Source organism: Equus asinus, chromosome 7 (genome assembly GCF_041296235.1).
Source record: "Equus asinus isolate D_3611 breed Donkey chromosome 7, EquAss-T2T_v2, whole genome shotgun sequence".
Taxonomy (NCBI): domain Eukaryota; kingdom Metazoa; phylum Chordata; class Mammalia; order Perissodactyla; family Equidae; genus Equus; species Equus asinus.
This window is the reverse complement of record NC_091796.1, coordinates 105,673,154-105,690,886: the sequence shown is the minus strand read 5'-3', so window position 1 is coordinate 105,690,886 and position 17,733 is coordinate 105,673,154. Positions and strand designations below refer to the sequence as shown.

Sequence of the window (17,733 nt, the reverse complement as noted above, 5' to 3'; positions counted from 1 at the left end):
GAACCAGCAAAACCCCGGGCCGCCGAAGCGGACTGCATGAACCCAACCACTTGGCCACGGGGCCGGCCCCTATACAACAAACTTTTATCACTGGCTCTCCTTAATTTAAATAGTGCTTAATCTTTTATTTAATTTTATAAACATTTTTCCTATTTAGTTATAAAACAGACAACCAGTAGACCAAAGACATCCCAGAATGTGAACATTGACAGTCCCACATCTGTCTATATGTGCTGCATCCAGAGAGATAAAAAAGCATGAACCCTAATGCCTCAAAAATAGATTAGGACTGACATTTGTTTCATTACCTATGCAGAGCTGGTCCAGGCATGGCCATGTTTTCATTCACATATTCCTATGTGTTAAACCCTACATGCATCAATTCACTTATAATAATATACATTATCCACGAACCACAAAAGTACAAGAATAGGGTAACTGGATACTCCTACCAACTGCCTACAGGATCTTTTCCAACACAATATACTAGATTTCTTTGTGTTGGACCTCAGAAGCCCAGACACATATTATCCATGAGCCTTGACTCATATACCACTAGTCGTTATCAATGGTCCAAGCTCGTGAATCTTTTTCTTCATTTATACTTTGTCTATTGATTTATTCATTAATTTACTACTTACTAGTAAAGAAATCCACATGAATCAAGGAAACCCCGAGAATAAGAGCCTCACTGTCCCTAATGTCTATCTATGAAATCATTTCCCACGGACACTCGATCTGTTTCTTGAATTGACCTCAGTGTTTCACAGGCGGATGCCTCAACACAACGTCTCCTGTCATCCCGTGTTCATTATTAGGCCATGTTCAGCCTTCTTTGATGATACTTCCTACTTCTTTATAATACACTGACCACTCTTAAACTGCCCAAACCGCGACAAGAACTTCAACTATTACTCACACTGGTCTCCATGCTCCTAAGACAACCACCAAGTTGGAGGCCACGGCGAACGCTAAGATCAGTGCAGCAGCGCCCACTCGGAGGAGTACAAGAAAGAGCAGAAAAACACAGTTTGAGACCTTCTATCCATTGGTCCTTGCATTCCACCTTTCATTTACTCAATCATTTAATATTTATTAATTTGTGGTAATATTTGCTAACTTTTCTCTTAATAAAACAAATGCTGAATTTACAATTGACCCAGAATAATGCACTGATTATTACTTATCATTGACTACGTGATCCTTAGCCAAAGGGGGTAACAGCCTTGGTCCATTCCAAATTATATTAATAGTATTTCTTTCCTTACCACATATTTTAATAATTTGGAATCATTTAAATATTTTTGTTGGTTCTTTTACATTAATATAATCATAACCCATGTGCCATAAAATTAGAAGCATAAGATTCTTAAATATTTCTAACATCTATCTATAGGATTTTTTCCAACAGAGGAACAGACTAGATTTCTACCGTATTGGACCTCAGAGTTCCAGACATGTGGTAGTCATCGTCCGTGACTCATACGCCACCAGTGGTCATCACTGATCCAGCCTTGGCCCTCACTTTCTTAATTCACACCTAGATGAATTTTATTAATTCATTAAGTTACTAACAATAATAAAATAAATACCTAAAGCCACAAAACATGTGAGTAAGATCCTTAAATATCTCTAACAGCTGACTATAGAATTATTAGTCCTGGCAATATGTCTCTTTCATTACTTGATCTCAATATTGCATATAGGGACTAATCAAAACAATGCTTCATATCAACCCCATATTTATGACTGGGCCATGATTGACCTTCAATAATTATATCTCACACTTTTTAAATAATACAGTGAATATCTTTTCTAAAAAATAACACCGAAACCAAGACAAGAACTTTGACTATTACTTACATTGGTCTCCATGCTCATAACGCATAGATGTAAACAAAAAGATCGTGATTATGGAAGACGCTTGAATCAGCTCAAGTGTGCCCATTCTAAGGAGTATAGAGCAAAGGGGATGATAAAGAAGTTTGAGACATTATCTGCATTGGTCTTTGCATTCCGCCTTTCATTTCGTCAGTCATTAGTTCTCTGGGATTACATTTATTCTATCTTCTCAAGCAAACAAACAATATAGGTCTAACCACTGACACAGAACATGAACATTGACTATTACTTAACGATGTCTATATTTTCCTTAACCAAAGAGGAGAAACACTCTTATACCATTTATTTCCTAGTGAATATCAGAGTTTTTAATATCTATCAATAGTATTTCCTGCCAAAGCACATATTTTTTATAACTGGACAATGCATAATGTTTTTCATCTTTATCTTTATACTTTTTTTTTTTTTTTGCTGAGGAAGATTTGCCCTGAGCTAATATCCATTGCCAATCTTCCTTTTTTGCTTGAGGAAGATTAGCCCAAGCTAACATCTTTGCTAATCTTCCTCAACTTTTTTTTTTTTATATGGGGGACACCATCACAGCATGGCAGGTGAGCAGAGCAGGGATCCGAACCCATGAACCTGGGCCACCAAAGAGGAATGTGTGGAACTTTTTAACCACTCAGCCACGGGGCCAGGCCCTCTTTATACATTTTTAATGTTATTTCATTGAGCCAATTATAATAATAGTTTGAAAATGCATGAACACAAAGACCAAAAATAAAATCCTTGTGTATTTCCAACACCTATCTATAGGACCACTTCAAACAGAGAGAATGGACTATATTTCTTTTGTGTTGGACCTCAGAGTTCCAGACACGTGGTATTCATCGTATAGGACTCATACACCATCAGTCGTCATCATTGATCCAAGATTAGTCCACTTTCTCTTCATTCATTTTGACAATATTTGTTGACTAATTCATTAATTCACTGAAAACTTTTAAACACTATGACTCACAGAAAGAGACTTGATATCCCTAAGGGGTATATAGAATCATTCTCACCTCAATGTATCTCTTTAATTTAATTATCTTCAGTTTTTCACATATTCATCTATCAATATAATGCTTCACATCCATCCCATATTTATCAGGAGGCTACAGCTGGCCCCATTTGACTATACTGCAAACGTTTTGTTAACAGTGAATACTGTTAAACAAGGGACCCAACCAAGATGGGAACTTTGATGATTACTCACACGGGTCTCCAGGCTCCTAACAAATAGATGTGACCACGAGCTCAAGACCATAGAAGATGCTTCAGTCAGCTCCAGTGTATCCATTCTGAGGAGCGCAGCGCAGGACAGATGACAAAAACTTACACCTTCTCTCCAGGGACCCTTGCCTTTCATCTTTAATTTAGACAGTTATTTATGCAATCATTAATTTCAAATATATTTATTTCATTTTCTCTTTAAGAAAACAATTTCGAATTTGCCTCTGGCCCAGAACACAAACACTGGCTATAATTTACACCGTCTATATTATCCTTACCTAAGAGATAACAGTCATATACCATTTATTTCTCATTGGACTTCAGTGTTTTCAATATATACTAATAGCATTCCTTGCCTAATCACATTTTTATAATTGGATGATGCTTTACTCCATTTATATTTATTTATATATTTAGTATTTATAGATTCTTTCATTTATCCAATTATAATAAGGGAATGAAAATGCATGAACACAAAGATCAAAAAGAAGATCCTTGTATATTTCTGTATCGCTGACATCTGTCTGTTGGATCCCTTCAAACCAAGAGAATAGTCTTTTCTTTTCCGTTGGACCTTAGAGTTCCAGACACCTGTTCATCATATATGACTCATACGCCACCAGTAGTCATCATTGATCCAACATTATCCCTCCTTTTCTTCATTTATTTCCATTTGTTTATTGATCATTCATTCACTAATAATAATTTTTAAGCACTATGATTCACAAAAGCCCAAGAGTCTTTATATCTTTAATTTGTCTATAGAATTCTCAGATCAATCTCTCATTAATTAGCCTCGATTTTACAATATATGCAATCATCAATATAATGTATCATATCAATCTCACATTCATCACTAGTTGACAGTTGGCCATCTTCATTTCTCACGCTTTTTAATAATACTTTGAATACTTTTAAAGAAAACTACCTAAACCAAGAGAAGAACTTTGACTATAACTCACATTAGTCTCCATGCTCCTAACTCACAGACACAACCAGAGAGTTCCTGACTTGGAAGATGCTTACATCAGCTCCAGTGTGTCCATTCTGAGAGTACAAAGCAGAACAGATGATAAATATATATATATATATATATATATCAGACCTTATTTACATTGATCCTTTATTTCTGTATTTCAGTTACTTATTTAGATATTTATTAATTTTTCATAAATATATATTTTTTCTCTTAAAAGGAAGCATCTCAAACTTGGAACTGATCCAAACACTAAAACTGACTTTCACTACTCAGTGTCCCTATGATCCTAACCCAAAGAGGTCATAGTCTTGATGCATTTATTTCTTAATGAACATCAGTGTTTTCAATTTTTATTAGTAACACTTTTTGCCTCACCACGTATGTTCACGGTTGGAAAATGCTTAACTCTCTTCTTTACCTATTTATTTATACTTGTTTCATGCTTCTATCATTGATTCATTAGTAACTATATCTATGAATCTATGAATCAAAAATAAGAACATGATATTTGCATATTCCTGACATCTGTCTATAGGGTCATTTCAAGTACAGTCACGCATTGCTTAGCAATGGGGATATGTTCTGAGAAATGTGTCATTAGGCAATTTCTCGTTGTGTAAACATAGAGTGTACTTACACAAACCTGGATGGTATAGCCTACTACACACCTAGGCTCTGTGGTACTAATCTTATGGGACCACCATCATATATGTGGTGCGTTGTAGACCAAGAGGTCCTTATACAGCTCATGACTGTAGAGGGAACAGACTAGGTCTTGTGTTGAAGCTCAGAGTTCCACACACATATTATTCATCATCCATGACTCACATGCCACCAGCCATCATTATTGGTCCATGTTAGACTCTCATTCTCTTCATTTGTTTCTATATTGGTATCGATTAAATCATTAATTTATGAATATTAATAAAAAACACATTATTCAAGAAAACACAAGAACAAGATCCCTGAATATCCTTAATGTCTGTCTATAGAATCCTTTCCCATATACACTACATTTTTTTTCCATTAAGTGACTTCAATGTTGCACATTATTAATTAATCAACAGAATGTCTCCTGTCATATCTATTATTGGGCCATGGATAACTTTTTGATTATATTTAATACTTTTTAATAAGCTGGAAATACTCAAACAAATGACTGAAACCAAGATAAGATCTTTGACCACTACTCACCTTATTCTCGCTCCTGACAGAGGCGACAATCTTGATCAGGGCAGAAGCTAAAATCAGCTACCCGCCTCCATTATGAAGAGTGCCAAGCAGGCATAATGATCAAAAGATTGAGACATTAACTCCGTTGATCCACATCCTTCACGTTCATAGTCATTTAAGTGTTTATTAATTTATGGTAATATTTATTTTCTGTCACTTCTTAATTTATGGTAATAAATGTTTATCTCAATGTAATAAACATCAAACTTGTAACTGACTCAGGGCGATAACTGACTACTCCCTATCACTGTCCATATCATCCTTAGTCCAATACTTAATACACTCGGTCCATTTATTATCCATTCCAGTGTATATTAATATTCATTTTCCTGACTACACATTTTACTAATGAACAACGCTTCACCCTCTTCATCTTTATTCATTTATACATTTCCTAATTTATTCTGCCATTCGTTATTTTATAATCATGTTTAAAATTCATAAACACAAAGACCAAGAAAAAGATCACTATGTAAGACTGAAATCTGTCTACAGTATCACTTAAAATAAAGTGAATGGACTTGAGACCATATCCTCTACGATTCTCACTTTCTGCATTTCATTTACTCAAGCCTTTAGGTATTTAATCATTTTTCATTATGTATATATTTTTTTCTCTTAACAAAAGGACAGCCTGAAACTTGCAACTGATCCAGTACAATAAAATTGACTTTTACTTATCAGAGTCTATATGATCCTAAACCAAAGAGGTACAATTCTTGATCCATTTATACCTTCACGGGCATCGGTGTTTTAAACCTTCATTAATGATATTTTTTGCCTCCTCTCATATGTTCATAGTTGGTCAACGCCTAATCCTCCTCTTTACCTGTTTATTTTTATTTGTTTAATTATTCTATCACCGATCCATTAGTATTAATAAATCTATATTTATGAATCCAAAGTAAAAATATGAGCTTTGTACATTTCTGATTTCTGTCTATAGGATCATTTCCAACAGAAAAAACAGGCTACTTATGTTTTGTGTTGGACCTCAGACTTCCAGACACATATTATTCATGTCTATGACTTATATGCCACCAGTAGTCACCACTGGTCTATGTGAGGCCCTCTTCTTCTTCATTCATTTCTAAATTTGCATCAAGTAAATCACTAATTCACTAATAATACTAAAATATACGTGAGTCACAAAAATGCGAGAACAAGATCCTTGAAAATCCCTAACACCCCTGGATAGGAATCTTTCCTAATACACTGTATCTTTTTCATTAAGTGACTTCAATGTTGCACGTTATCAATTAATTAATATCATGCTTCTTACCGTATTAACCAATGGCCATAGATAACTTGTGTATTATACTTAATACTTTTTAATATTACCATGAATACCTTAAGCAAATGACTGAAACCAAGACAAGAACCTTGACTATTACTAACCTGGGTGTCTTTCTGAAACAGAGGCAACGTAACGATTTTGATCATGGAACAAGGCTTAAATCAGCTGGCTGCGTTGTTTTTAGGGTATCAGACAGAAAAGATGTTAAAAAGATTGAGACGCTCTCTCCATTGATCTGTAATTTCCATACCCCATTTACACAGTCATTTAAGTATTTATAAATTTAAGATAAAATCGGTTTTTCTCTTTACGAAATAAACTTAAAACTTGTAACTGAGTCAGGGCAATAACTGACTACTCCCTCTCACTGTCCATATCATCCTTAGTCCAATACTTAACACACCGGTCCCTTTAGTATCATTCCAGTGTCTATCAATATTCATTCTCCTGACTACGTATTTCAGTAATGAACAACGCTTCACCCTCTTCATCTTTATTCATTTATACATTTGCTAATTTATTCTGCCGTTGGTTCTTTTATAATCATATATTTAAAATTCATGAACACAAAGACCAAGAAAAAGATCACTATATAATCCTGAAATCTGTCTATAGTATCCTTTAAAATCTGGGGAATGGACTAGAGTCCGTCTGTGTTGGCCCTCAGAGCTCCACGCTGACATTCTTCACCACCAGTCGTCATCACTGGCCCCTGATTGGCCTTCTTTCTGTCCATTCTCATCTACATTTCTTTATTGGTTAATTTATTCATGAAGAAATACACATAAATAAAAAAAAAACAAGATCCTTCAATATCCCTAATATTCACCAATAGCATCATTTACAAAGAGTCTCTATCCTTTTCATTAACTGAACTCAGTGTCTGTTTCTTTATGGGTTAATCAATGCAATGCTTCATATCAATCTGATATTAAACATTGGTATGATTGGCCTTCTTTGAACCACTCAAACCAACATGAGAACTTCGACTATTACTCACATTGGTCTCCATGCTCCTAACACACAGGTGCAAACATAAAGATCATGACCGTGGAACATGCTTAAAGAAGCTTGAGTGCATCCATTCTGAGGAATAAACAGCAGAGCAGGGCAGACGATAAAAAAATTCAGACATCCTATTCACTGATCCATAGATTACCCCATTCATTTATATAGTCATTCAGGTATTTATTAAATTACATTAATTTTTTCCTTCAGAAATCAAATGTCAAAGTTGAAACTGACTCACAGTAAGAACTGACTGTTCCTTATAATGTTCCATTATTATCCTTTCGTCAAAGACACAGAACAAAATACATGGGATCCATTTATTGTCCATTCCAAATTATCATATTATTTTTCCTTGTACATTTCTGACATCAGTTTAAAGGGTCAATCAAAGAGAGGTAATGAACTAGATTTCTTTCATGTTGGACCTCAGAGTTCCAGACACGTATTCATCGTATATGACACAAACACCATCAGCGGTAATCACTGATCCAATACTGTCCTTCTTTTTCTTCATTAATTTCTATGGCTTTGTTGATTAAACAATAATTTCACTAATAATAATTTCTAAATGCTATGATTCAAAAACCCAAAAAGAGTTTTTATGTCCCTAATCTATATATAGAATTATTCTCACAACATCTCTCACTAATTATCCTCATTATACATTATATTATACATATATACTAATCAATGTAACGTTAACTATATCCCATATTCATCACTGAGATAAATTGCATTCTTTAAATAGGTTTTGCACTTTTTAATGAATAACCTTAAAAAAAAAACACTGAAACCAAGAAAGTAATTTCAACTATTACTCACATTAATCTCCGTCCTCCTGTCATACAGACGCAACCGTGGAGCTCCTGCCATGGAAGATGCTAAATTACCTTGAGTGCGTCCGTTCCGAGGGGTACAGAGCAGAGGAGATGATAAAACAATTGAAACCTAATCACCATTGATCCTTGCTTTCTGCATTTCATCAACTCAGTATTTAGGTATTTATTACTTTTTCTTAATATCTCTTTTTTATCCTAACAAAAAGAAAAACTCAGTCTTAAAATTGACGCAGGAAAAAAATTGACTCTTCCTTATCAGTGTCTATATGATCCTTAGCACAGAGATGACCTCTCGATCCATTAATTTCTTAATAGGCATCAATGTTTTCAATGTTATTAATAATTTCCTTTGCCTTATAACATACATTCATTAAGTGAACAATGCTTCACCCTATTCTTCTTTATATATTTAATACTTCTATTATTCCACTAATAATAACAAATATCCGCCCATGAAATTAATACAAGAATGTGATCTTTGGGGGCTGGCCCCGTGGCCGAGTGGTTAAGTTCGCGCGCTCCGCTGCAGGTGGCCCAGTGTTTCGTTGGTTCGAGTCCTGGGCGCGGACATGGCGCTGCTCATCAGACCACGCTGAGGCAGCGTCCCACATGCCACAACTAGAAGGACCCACATCGAAGAATATACAACTATGTACTGGGGGGCTTTGGGGAGAAAAAAAAAGGAAAAAATAAATAAATAAAATTAAAAAAAAAATCTTTAAAAAAAAAAAAAAAGAATGTGATCTTAGTATGTTCCTGACGTATCTCTATAGAAACAATTCCAACTGAAGAAATAGACTGCTTATGTTCCGTGCCGGATCTCAGAGTTTCAGACACATATTCTCATCGTCCCTGACTCCTACGCCACCAGTCATCATCACTAGTCCATAATTTTATCTAATTTTCTTTGTTTATTTCTATATTTGTATTGATTAAATCATGAATTCATTGACAATAATAAAAATAATACATGGTTCATAAAAACTCAAGAACAAGATTCTTGAGTATCCCTAACAGTTTACAGAATCATTTCCCAGATAGACTATATCTCTTTCATTAATAGACCTCAATCTTAAACATTATCAACTAATCAACATAAGATTTCATATTTATCAGTGGGTCATGGCAAACTTTTTAATTAATTTAATACTTTTTAATAATACTGTAAATACCCTTAAACAACTAACCCATTCCCAGACAATAGCTTGGCCCATTACTCACCTTGATCTCCTTCCATACACAGAGGCAGCATGACAATCTTGACGACAGCAAAAGCTGAAATCAGTTCCAGAGTCCATTCTGAAGAGTAACAAGCAGACAAGGTGATAACAATGTTAAGATTTCCTCTCCATTGATTCACAAGTACCACCTTCATCTGCATAGTCATTTAGGCCTTTATTAATTTACAGCAATATTTACTGATTTTTCTCTTAAGAAATCAAGTGTTAAAATTTTAACCATTACTTGTCACTATCATTCTCACTCAAAGATATATACGCTTGATGGTTTCATTTTCCATTCCAATGTATATTATCATGTTTATTATATATTTTAACAATGACCAGTGTTTCGCCCTCTTCATATTTACTTATTTATATATTTATTAATCCAGCTATTGATTCTTTATAATAATATTTTGAAATGACGAGTTACACAAACACCAAGACCACGATCCTTTTATATGCCTGACATCTCTCTATGGGATCACTTCAAACTGAGGAAAGGACTAGATTTCTTTTGTGTTTGATCTCGGCATTCCAGACCTGTAGTGCTCATCATCCAAGACTCAGATGCAAAGAGTTGTCCTCATTAATCCAGATTTGGCCCTCATCTTCAATCATGTCTCCATATTTTAGTCAATTCACTAATAATAATAAAATAAATACCTAGAGGTCACAAAAACTCAAAACAAGATCCTTGAATATCTCCAACATTTGTCCACAGAAGTACTTCCCACAGACAATACGTATCTTTCATTAATGACCTCAGAATTTTCTACAAAGATTAATTAACATAATACTTCATATTAACATCATTTTTCTTTCGTAGCATGTTCGGTGATGATTGACTATTTCATACTTTTTAACAGAGCAGTGAAAACTGTTTTTAAAAATTACAAAACCAAGACAAGAACGTTGACTATTACTCACATTGTTCTCCACGCTCTTAACGCACAGGTGCAAACAGCTTGGGACCATGGGGGAGCGCCCACATCAGCCGTGTGCAACGTTCTAAGGAGCACAAGACAGAGCTAATGATCAAAAAGGTTGAGACATTATGTCACTGGTCATCGCATTCCACCTCTCATTTAGTCATTTAGTTAAGATAGTGAATTGGGATAATTTATATTTTATTTTCTCTTAACTAAAGGACCAATATTGATCTTGCAACTGACAGAGAACATGAATATCGATTATGACTTACTAATAACTATACCATCTTTAGTCAAAGAATAACATCCTTGTACATATATTCCTAATAGGTATTTGCTTCCAATATATATTAATAATACTCTTGCCTAACCACATATTTTTATAATTGGGCAAAGTTTCACCACCTTCAACTTTACCTATTTATATATTTCTTTATTATTTCATTGAACTAATTATAATAACAATAGAAAACGCACGAACATAAAGGCCAAAACAAGATCCTTGTATATTCCTAACCTGTGTCTATGAGAATCCCCTCAAACAGGACAATGGACCAGATTCCATTTCTGTTGGACCTCAGAGTTCCAGACACGTATTCATCGCATCCAACTCATACGCCACCAGCAGTCATCACTGATCCAATATTGTCCCTCTTTTTCTTTTCTATGTCATTTATTAATTCATTAATTCATTACTAAGAATTTTAAAGCTCAATTATTCACAAAAGCCAAGAACAGCCCTGAATCCCCATTCTGTGTATAGAATTATTTTCACATTGAAATATCTCTCTTTTAAAAATATCCTATGTGTTTATGTTTCATATCAAGTCAATCTTTATTAACTGGGTTACAGTTGACCGTCTTTACTATAGATGATCATTTTTAGTAATACACTGAATATCCTGAAAAAAATCACTGACATCCATACAAGAACTGGTTACTCACACTCGTCTTTTTCTTCCTAACATGGAGATACAGTCACAGCGCTTGCCATCATGGAACACTCCTCAAATCAGCTCGACTGTGTCCGTTCCGAGAAGGATAAAGCACAGTCGATGAGAAAAAAACTTCAGTTCTTATCCACACTGATCCTTGATTTCTACATTTCATTTACTCACTCATTTAGGTATTTATAAATTGTTCATAGTGTTGATGTTTTTATCTTAACAAAATGAACAGCAGCAGCCTTGGCACAGATGCACAACAATAAAATTGATGAAATTATACGTATTTATATGATCCTTAGTCAGAGGTGAAATTCTTGATCCATTTATTCCTTAATGAGTTTCAGTTTTCAATTTTATTAATAATATTTCTTGCCTCACCACATATGTTCAGAGATGGACAATGCTTCACCCTTTTATCTTTATGCATTATTTATATTTCTTTAATGTTCTATAATTAATAATAATAAATCTAAATCTATGAACCCAATACCTACCCTGGGAATATCCTTAACATCTGTCTATGGAGTAAATGAATAGAGAGAACGCACTAGGTGTTACGCTGGACCTCAGCATCCTGACATGTATCATGCATCAGCCACAACTCACCTGCCATAGCCAGCATCAGCGACCCATGATTAGCCCTCTTTCCTTTCTTTCGCATAGGCATTATTTATTGACTAATTCATTAGTAAAAACAAGTAAATTAAAAAATAAGATCCTTCAATATTCTTAATATCTGTCTCTACAATCTTTTCCAAAGAGACTAACTCTGTTTCAAAAACTGACCTTAAGGTTACATTTATGGATTAATCAATATAGTGTTTCATATCAATCTGATATTTAACACTGGCATATTGTGCCATATTTGATTATATTTACTATTTTGAATAATACAGTGAATACTCTTAGAGAAACCACACACTAAAACATTCATGTACTCACAATGGTCTCCATGCTCCTACAACAGAGACGAAAGCAGAGAGCTCGTGACCATGGAAGATGCTTAATTCACCTCAGGTGGTTCCATTCTGAGCAGTACAGAGCAGGGTAGGTGAGAATAAAATAAGACACTCTTTGCATGAAGAGAAAGACCACAATTCTTCTGTGTTGGACCTCATGGTTCCAGACACGCATCACTCATCATCCATGACTCATATGCCCGCAGCTATCGTCGTTGATCCAGAAGCACACTCTCTCTTTATTCATTACTACATTGTTTATTGATTAATTCATTAATTCACTAATTATAATTTTAAAATTCTATTATTCAAAAAACCCCAACAAGGCTATCATATCCCTAAGACGTAACTCGAATCATTCTCACAACAAAAGATCTGTCATTAACTATCCTCAGTTTTTCATATATATGTATATATATTAATCAAAATAATACTTCATGTTAATCTCATAATTGTTGCCAAGATACAAGTCACCTATTTTGATTAAATTTCACACTTTTATTAATACAATTAATACCCTTAAACAAAACATCAGAACCAAGACAAGAACTTGGATTATTTCTCACATTGGTCTCCAGATTCCCGTAACAGAGATGCAATCCTAGGTCTCAGGATCAAGGATGAATTCTTAAATCAGGTCCAATGCGTCCGTTCTGAGGACTACAGGGCAGAGAGGATGATAAAAAAGTGAGATATTCTTTCCACTGATCCCTGCTTTTCACCTTTCATTTAGTAAGGCAATATCACTAATGTGGTATAAATATTTTTTTCTCTTAAGAAAACAAGTAACTTTGACCTCATCACTGACCCAGGTTATGAAAAGTGTGGATAGCTTAGACTGTCTATGTCAGCCTTAGCCATACAAGGAACAGTCATGTGCCATTTACCACTAATTAAACTTCAGGGTTTTCATAGTATATTAATATTATTTCTTGCATAATCACATATCTTTATAATTGGACAATGCTACACTCCATTCATATTTATTTATAGAGCCTCTCATTTATCCAATTATAATAACAGAATGAAAATGTATGAACACTAAGACCAAAAACAAGATCCTAGTATATTCCTGACATTTGCCTATAGGATCCCTACAAACAATGGGAATGGACCAGATTTCTTTTGTGCTGGACCTCAGAGTTCCAGACACATATTCATCGTATACGACTCATACGCTACCAGAAGTCACCATCAATCCAATATTCTCTCTCTTCTTCTTCATTTATTTCTACATTGCTTATTGGCTAATTCACTAATTCACTGATAAAAATTTCTGAACACTATGATTCACCAGAACTCAAGAAGAGCTTTTATGTTCCTGATCTGTACACAGATTATCCGCACATCAATTTATCTCTTTGATTAATTATCCTCAGTTTCCACAGATGGATTAATCGATACAATGTTTCATGTATCCCATATTTATCACTGAGATACATTGCCTTCTTTAATTATATTTTGCATTTTTTAATAATGCAGTGAATTATCTTAAAAAAACAACACAATCAAGAAAATAACATCCACTGTTACTCACATTAATCTCCGTTCTCCTGTAATATAGAGGCTCGTGACCATGAGAGATGCTAAGTCAGCACAAGTGCGTCTGTTCTGAGGAGTGCAGAGCGGATGATACAAAAATTGAGACCTAATCACCATTGATCCTCACTTTCCGCATTTCATCAGCTCAGAAAGATATTTATTCTTTTATCTATATATACATTTAACCCTACATACTGAAAAACTTCGTCTTAAGACTGACCCAAAATAATACAATTGATTCTTACTAGTCAATGTCCAAATGATTCTTAAGCAAAGGGGTGATACTTTGATTCATTTATTTCTTAATAGGATCAATGTTTTCAATTTCATTAATAACATCTTTTGCTTTACCACATACATTCATAGTTAGGCAACACTTCACCCTGTTCCTCTTTTATTTGTATTTGCTTAGTATTTCTATCATTATTCCATTAATTAGAACATATCTACATCTATGAAGTCAATACAAAAATATGATCTGTCTATTGATTTGCATTGATCTTGACATCTCTCTACAGAATCAATTCATCTATAAAAATCAATAGAGTTTATTGCCTAATCCGATATTTTTATAACTAGACAATATTTCACCACCTTCATCTTTATTTATTTGGATATTTATTATTTCATTGATCCAATTATAAAAATAGAAAAAAATGCATGAACATAAAAACAAAACCAAGATCCTTGTATATTCTGACATTTGCCTACAGGATCTCTACAAACAATGGGAATGGACCTGATTTCTTGTTCTGTTGGACCTAAGAGTTCCAGACACGTAGTCATAGTATACGACTCATACGCCACCAGCAGTCATCATCGAGCCAATATTGTGCCTCTTCTTCATTTATTTCTACATTGTTTATTGGCTAATTCATTAATTCACTATGTATAATTTTAAAACTCTATGATTCACAAAACCCCAAAAAGGCATTGATATCCCTAATTTGTCTAGAATGATTCTCACATCAATATACCTCTTTCATTAATAATCCTAAATGTCACTTACGCATTAATCAGTATAATGTTTCATATTAATTCAATATTTATGAATGGGCTACAATCAGCCTTCTTCAATTCTGTATGGCACTTTTTAGAAATACACTGAATATCCTGAAAAAAATCACTGAAACCCAGACTAGAACGGCTATTACTCAGATTGGTCTCTGCTTCTAACACACAGATGCCATCATAGAGCTTGCCACCAAGGATACTGCTTCATCAGCTCAACTGTGTCCATTCTGAGAAGTACAAAGCACAGCTGAAGATAACAAAACTGAGAACTTATACTCATTGGTCCTTCATTTCCACATTATTTACTGAGTAACTTAGGTATTTAAAATTCTTTTGGAATGTAGATATTATTTTCTCTTAACAAAAGGACAGCCTCAAACTTGAGAATGACCCAGAACGATAAAATTTACTCAATTATCCATATATATACAATCCTTAGCCAAACAGATAACACCCTTGGGATCAGTTTATTTCTTAATGAGCTTCAGTGTTTTCAATTTTTATTAATAATTTTTTTTGCCTCACCACATAGGATCACAGTTGCACAAGGCTTTAACTTTATTCTTGATCTAGCCTTCATATTTCTTTAGATTTCTATATATCCATTAATAATAATAAATATAAATCTATGAACCCGAAATAATAACATGATCTTTGTATATTCCTAACATTTGTCTATGGTGTCAAATATAACAGAGAGAATACACTAGGTATCATGTTGGACCTTAAGAGCTCCAGACACAAATCATTCATCATCCTAGACAACCAGTTGTCATCACTGATCCATTAGAAGCCCATTTATTCTTCATTCATTTACATTTGTATTGATTAATTCACTAATTCAATGACAATGAAAAAATAAATACATGACTCACAAAAAGTGAAAAACAAGATACTTGAATATCCCTAAGTTCTATCTATAGAATCATTGCCAACATCAGCTGCATGTCTTTCGTTAATCAATCTCAAAGCTATATATTATCAATTAACATAATGTTTCATATCATATGTATCATTGGGCAATAGTTAACTTTTTCATTATATTTAATACTTTTTAATAATACCACGGATATCTTTAACCAAATGACCCAAAGCACGACAAGACCTTTGACTATTACTCACTTTGACTATTACTCACTGACATGATGCCAACGTAACAATCTTGACCACAGCAGTAGATGAAATCAACCTGATTATCTGTTCTGAAGAGTACCAAGCAGAGAAGTCAATACAAACGTTAAGGCTTTCTCTCCACTGATTCAGTTTCCACCGTTAATTTGTACGCTCATTTAGGCATTTATTAACTTATGGTCATATTTATTTATTTTTACCTTAATAAAATAAACTCAAACCTGTAACTGACTCAGGCAATAACTGACCATTACATTTCATTGTCTTTATCAACCTCCATGAAAGAGGTAACACACTTGGTCCATTTATGACCCATTCTAATGTATATTAATTTTCTTTTACCTGACTACATATTAACCAAAGAATATGCTTCATCATCTTCATCCCTTTGTACATTTCTTATTTATTCCATCATAGATACTTTATAAATATTATTAAAATTCATGAACACAAAAACAAAGAAAAGAAATCTATGTATATTCCTGACACATGAGGAATGGACTAGATAACTTTGGGGTTGGGCCTCAGAGTTCCAGACACGTAGTACTCATTGCATGTGACTAATACGTCACCAGTCATCATCATTGATCCATGACTGGCACTCTTTATTTTCACTCTCATAAACATTTATTGATTAATTAATAAAGAAATACATATAGATTTGAAAAATAAGAAAACAATCCTTCAACATTCCTAACATATCTACAAATCCCATAGAGACTAAATCTCTTGCATTAGCTGGCCTCAGTGTTACATTTACGGATCAGTCGACACAATGCCTCCTATCAAGCATGTTTCACCTTTTCTGATCACATTTAATACTTTTGAATAATACAGTGAATAGCTTTCAACAAATCATTCAAACTCATACAAGAACTCTGACCATTACTCACAGTGGTCTCCATGCTCCTACAACAGAGATGCATTCAGAGAGCTGGCGATCTTGGAAGAACGTTAGAATCAGCTCAAGTCATCCATTCTGAGGAGTACAGAGCAAGTGATAAAAAATGAGACATTCCTCCATTGATCCTTGCTTCACGTCTTCCATTTAGGCAATCCTGATTTGGAGTAGATTTCATTTTCTCTTAAGGAAATGTACTACTTTAAACTTCCCGCTGACCCAGAACATAAACACTGTCTATAATTTATCTTGTCTGTATCATCCTTAGCCAAAGAGGTCACAGTCATGTACCATTTATTTCTCTTTGGACTTCAGTGCTTTCAAATTATGTAACAGTATTTCTGGCCTCCCCACATAATTTTAAAATTGGACAATGCTTCTACAATTCGACTCTATTTTTTAATATATTTCTTCATTGATATTTCATTGATCCAATTATAATAAAAATGGAAATACATGAAGAGAAAGACCACATGTCTTCTCTTTTGGACCTCAAAGTTCCAGACACATATTATTCATCATCTGTGACTCATGCGCTGGCAGTTATCATCATTGATCCAGAAAAGACCACTTTCTCCTCATTCATTTCTATACTGTTCATTGATTAA

At 34.1% G+C, this 17,733-nt stretch overlaps 15 non-coding genes and 1 pseudogene across 15 annotated transcripts; all 16 read right to left on the bottom strand.

Annotated features, from left to right (window-relative positions):
• Positions 1-501: 501 nt before the first annotated feature.
• On the bottom strand, positions 502-576 carry LOC123287470 (small nucleolar RNA SNORD113/SNORD114 family). The gene has a single exon (XR_006530802.2). It is a non-coding gene; the product is annotated as a small nucleolar RNA SNORD113/SNORD114 family (small nucleolar RNA).
• An 860-nt stretch (positions 577-1,436) lies between these two features.
• LOC123287539 (small nucleolar RNA SNORD113/SNORD114 family) lies at positions 1,437-1,511 on the bottom strand. Its single transcript, XR_006530856.1, has one exon. It is a non-coding gene; the product is annotated as a small nucleolar RNA SNORD113/SNORD114 family (small nucleolar RNA).
• A 1,188-nt stretch (positions 1,512-2,699) lies between these two features.
• On the bottom strand, positions 2,700-2,774 carry LOC123287547 (small nucleolar RNA SNORD113/SNORD114 family). Its single transcript, XR_006530863.2, has one exon. It is a non-coding gene; the product is annotated as a small nucleolar RNA SNORD113/SNORD114 family (small nucleolar RNA).
• A 914-nt stretch (positions 2,775-3,688) lies between these two features.
• On the bottom strand, positions 3,689-3,760 carry LOC123287548 (small nucleolar RNA SNORD113/SNORD114 family). The gene has a single exon (XR_006530864.1). It is a non-coding gene; the product is annotated as a small nucleolar RNA SNORD113/SNORD114 family (small nucleolar RNA).
• A 1,119-nt stretch (positions 3,761-4,879) lies between these two features.
• On the bottom strand, positions 4,880-4,954 carry LOC123287457 (small nucleolar RNA SNORD113/SNORD114 family). Its single transcript, XR_006530791.1, has one exon. It is a non-coding gene; the product is annotated as a small nucleolar RNA SNORD113/SNORD114 family (small nucleolar RNA).
• Positions 4,955-6,319: 1,365 nt separating this feature from the next.
• On the bottom strand, positions 6,320-6,393 carry LOC123287459 (small nucleolar RNA SNORD113/SNORD114 family). The gene has a single exon (XR_006530793.1). It is a non-coding gene; the product is annotated as a small nucleolar RNA SNORD113/SNORD114 family (small nucleolar RNA).
• A 1,666-nt stretch (positions 6,394-8,059) lies between these two features.
• On the bottom strand, positions 8,060-8,131 carry LOC123287462 (small nucleolar RNA SNORD113/SNORD114 family). The gene has a single exon (XR_006530795.1). It is a non-coding gene; the product is annotated as a small nucleolar RNA SNORD113/SNORD114 family (small nucleolar RNA).
• A 1,162-nt stretch (positions 8,132-9,293) lies between these two features.
• LOC123287469 (small nucleolar RNA SNORD113/SNORD114 family) lies at positions 9,294-9,367 on the bottom strand. Its single transcript, XR_006530801.1, has one exon. It is a non-coding gene; the product is annotated as a small nucleolar RNA SNORD113/SNORD114 family (small nucleolar RNA).
• An 854-nt stretch (positions 9,368-10,221) lies between these two features.
• On the bottom strand, positions 10,222-10,296 carry LOC123287478 (small nucleolar RNA SNORD113/SNORD114 family). The gene has a single exon (XR_006530809.1). It is a non-coding gene; the product is annotated as a small nucleolar RNA SNORD113/SNORD114 family (small nucleolar RNA).
• Positions 10,297-11,201: 905 nt separating this feature from the next.
• Positions 11,202-11,273, bottom strand: LOC123287445 (small nucleolar RNA SNORD113/SNORD114 family). Its single transcript, XR_006530780.2, has one exon. It is a non-coding gene; the product is annotated as a small nucleolar RNA SNORD113/SNORD114 family (small nucleolar RNA).
• A 1,412-nt stretch (positions 11,274-12,685) lies between these two features.
• On the bottom strand, positions 12,686-12,760 carry LOC123287473 (small nucleolar RNA SNORD113/SNORD114 family). The gene has a single exon (XR_006530805.1). It is a non-coding gene; the product is annotated as a small nucleolar RNA SNORD113/SNORD114 family (small nucleolar RNA).
• Positions 12,761-13,667: 907 nt separating this feature from the next.
• LOC123287451 (small nucleolar RNA SNORD113/SNORD114 family) lies at positions 13,668-13,739 on the bottom strand. Its single transcript, XR_006530785.1, has one exon. It is a non-coding gene; the product is annotated as a small nucleolar RNA SNORD113/SNORD114 family (small nucleolar RNA).
• A 1,095-nt stretch (positions 13,740-14,834) lies between these two features.
• On the bottom strand, positions 14,835-14,906 carry LOC123287467 (small nucleolar RNA SNORD113/SNORD114 family). The gene has a single exon (XR_006530799.1). It is a non-coding gene; the product is annotated as a small nucleolar RNA SNORD113/SNORD114 family (small nucleolar RNA).
• Positions 14,907-15,811: 905 nt separating this feature from the next.
• On the bottom strand, positions 15,812-15,879 carry LOC123287492 (small nucleolar RNA SNORD113/SNORD114 family; annotated as a pseudogene).
• Positions 15,880-16,741: 862 nt separating this feature from the next.
• Positions 16,742-16,816, bottom strand: LOC123287468 (small nucleolar RNA SNORD113/SNORD114 family). The gene has a single exon (XR_006530800.1). It is a non-coding gene; the product is annotated as a small nucleolar RNA SNORD113/SNORD114 family (small nucleolar RNA).
• Positions 16,817-17,610: 794 nt separating this feature from the next.
• On the bottom strand, positions 17,611-17,685 carry LOC123287450 (small nucleolar RNA SNORD113/SNORD114 family). The gene has a single exon (XR_006530784.1). It is a non-coding gene; the product is annotated as a small nucleolar RNA SNORD113/SNORD114 family (small nucleolar RNA).
• Between the last annotated feature and the right edge of the window lie 48 nt (positions 17,686-17,733).